The following is a 3,147-nucleotide window of genomic DNA, read 5'->3' on the forward strand; positions in this document are numbered from 1 at the left end:
AGATATGTGCATCCTTATTAATATTCTAATAACTTAATAACTAAGAACTTATTAAACATTAAGAACTTATTACATAGCACATGTTTCCCAGAATTCTTGAGGCCCCCGAAACAATTTTGCATTAGGAGATATGGTTTTACAACCAGCATTTTTAGCAGCCCAATAAGAAATTTCCACCTAGTATTCCCAGTATATATTTCAAACATACTTTGTTTGCATTCCATATACCTTAGTCACCCTAGAGAATGAACTCAAAATTGAAAAAAATTACAAATATGATAATCAATCTAAATTATATATATACAAATTTATATATTTATAAAACCGTTTTTTGAGACAGAGTTTCCCTGTATAGCTTTGGCTGTCCTGGAACTCACTATGTAGACCAGGCTGGCCTGGAACTCAGAAATCCCCTGCCTCTGCCTCCCAAGTGCTTTAATCCAACCTCGGATTAAAGGAGTGTGCTACCACTGCCCGGCTTTAAATGATAAAATTTAAGAAATTAAAAACTAAATATAAATTATCACTGTTTATGCAGTCTTTTTGTTTTGACATGTTAGTCACATTTCTTTGTATTGACATATAGGTTACAGAACACATATTACTGTCTTGAGCATCCTCTTGTTTGATTCAACCTACCCTGTCAGCATTACTTTACTCTTTTCACTGCTTTGGATTTTCTGACTCACAGCAAACATTTATGTCTGTGATGCTTAAAACTCTGGCCATTCACTTCCTCAAAATTCCATAAATGGTAGATGATAGATAAGTAACAAATACATGAATTATCTAAATTCAATTCCATATCCAGTGGAATTAAACAGTAAAATTCAAACATAGTTTATTTTTCTGGAAGTGTCAGGTTTTTCTAAAAATTGAAAAATAATGTTCTGAAGAAAGGGAGAAATTGCAGAATTGGGTCATTTTATTGCAATTTCAAACCTACTTTGACTGCATTTGAACTTGCATACATATAAAATCTGTAATTGTACCAATGTTTTTGTTTGTTGATTTAAACATTTGATTAAAGTTGATAATAAAAGCAAATATATTTAACATTGTGAAATAGCTTAATTATAAATGCCTTAAATGCAAATAAATATATTAATTAACAATTTAATCTTTAACCTTTTTTTTTTTAATTTAATACAGGATTTCTCTTTGGGTAGCCCTGCCTGTCTTGAATATGACTTTGTAGACCTTGCTGACCTTGAACCTACAGAAATCAGCCTGTCCCTGCCTCAAGAACTTTGGGATTAAAGGCGTTTACCACCATCGCCTGGATGTTGCAACTTGATATCAACCAAACAGATACATGGGAGGCCTGCACTTTTCTGAAGAGAAACAGAAGAAACATGAGGCTGGCAGGAGTCTTGAGAGGAGAGGAGCAAAGAATAATATAAGAAAAAGTAACAAAAATAAACCTTCAAAGTTAAAATCTTGCCATTAATATTTTTATTTGAAAATAAATTTGTAGAAGTGTTTCTTAGTTTATTTGAGAATTTCTTTTTTTTTTTTTTTTTTTTTTTGTTCAGGGGAGAGCATGAATGCAGTCCCCCACTACCACAAATTATGCAGTCAAGTTTCCCAAGTTTCCTGCATTTGGGAAAATCACAGGGGTCAGCACATCCAGAGTGCAATGGATAAGACACATCCTGGGAAAACTACCTTCATGATCATGGTATCTCCCCTGCTAGGTAAGTATGAGAATTTCTAACATTTAATTGTTTATTCTTCCTAAATAAAACATGAGTTTGAAGGTATTGATGATTTCCTCTTTATTTGTCCCCTATAAGCTTTCTATTTTTTTCTGAAATATCAGAAATCATTTTAATAAAGCTTTGCAGGATGTGCTTACTCTTTACACAAAATTCACATTGTTATATTTAACACATTGAATTTTTTTGTTTGATTTGTTTTTGTTTTTCTTTATTAATTAATTAATTTTTTAATTTATTATGAGTACACTGTAGCTGTCTTCAGACACACCAAAAGAGGGCGTCAGATCTCATTACGAGTGGTTGTGAGCCACCATGTGGCTGCTGGGATTTGAACTCAGGACCTCTGGAAGAGCAATTGGTGCTCTTACCCGCTGAGCTCTCACCAGCTCCTGTTTTGTGTTTTTTTGTTTTTTTTTTTTTTTTTTTTTTTTGAGACAGGGTTTCCCTGGCTGTCCTGGAAATCACTCTCTAGATCAGGCTGGCCTCAAACTCAGAAATTTGCCTGCCTCTGCCTCCCAAGTGCTGGAATTAAAGGCATGCGCCACCACTGCCTGGCAACACATTTAATTTTAAAAATTGTAAATGTAAAGATTTTAAAAACCATTTGACAAAATATATTAATAGTTTTATAAACACAGACAATATTGTTGATGCCAAGAAATACTTGCTGACAGGAGCCTGATATAGCTGTCTCCTGAGACACTCTGCGAGAACCTGACAAATACAGAGGCAGATGCTCACAGCCAGCCATTGGACTGTGCATGGTGCCCCCAATGGAGGAGTTAGAAATAGGACCGAAAGAGCTGCAGGGGTTTGCAACCCCATAGGAGGAACAATAATATTAACCAACCAGACCCCACCAAGAGCTCCCAGGGACTAAGCCAGTACATATGAAAATTTGATGTACTCCTATACAAAATATTTATCCAAAATAAGTAAAAATATAACCTAGAAAAAGATTATTTTTATTTAAAAATTAAAAGTAAAAATATAACCTAGAAAAAGATTATTTTTATTTAAAAATTAAAAGGACACACTAAGGAGAAATTTCAGTATAAAGGACAGTTCAAGAAGTCTAAGCATGCAAAGACACAAGCTGAACTAATGGAGTACACATGGAGGGTCCAGTGGCTCTAGCTAAATGCGTAGCAGAGGTTGGTCTTGTAGGGTATCTATGAGAGGAAAGGCTCTTGGTTCTGTGAAGGGGATTGCTAGGGTGAGAAGGTAGGAGTGGGTGGGTGGTGTAACACCCTAATAGAAGCAGGGCATGGAGGGATGGGAAAAGGGGTTTCTGGAGCAGAAAACAGGAAAGTAGATAACATCTGAAATATAAATAAAGAAAATAGGACACATGCTCTACCATGTTCATAGCAGCCTTATTTATAATAGCCAGAATCTGGAAACAACCCAGATGTCCCTCAACAGA

At 35.0% G+C, this 3,147-nt stretch overlaps 1 pseudogene; it reads right to left on the reverse strand.

Moving 5' to 3' along the window:
* Nucleotides 1-1,532: 1,532 nt before the first annotated feature.
* On the reverse strand, nucleotides 1,533-1,705 carry LOC116085553 (annotated as a pseudogene).
* Between the last annotated feature and the right edge of the window lie 1,442 nt (nucleotides 1,706-3,147).

The sequence above is a fragment of the Mastomys coucha genome, unplaced genomic scaffold (assembly GCF_008632895.1).
Source record: "Mastomys coucha isolate ucsf_1 unplaced genomic scaffold, UCSF_Mcou_1 pScaffold9, whole genome shotgun sequence".
NCBI classification, from domain to species: domain Eukaryota; kingdom Metazoa; phylum Chordata; class Mammalia; order Rodentia; family Muridae; genus Mastomys; species Mastomys coucha.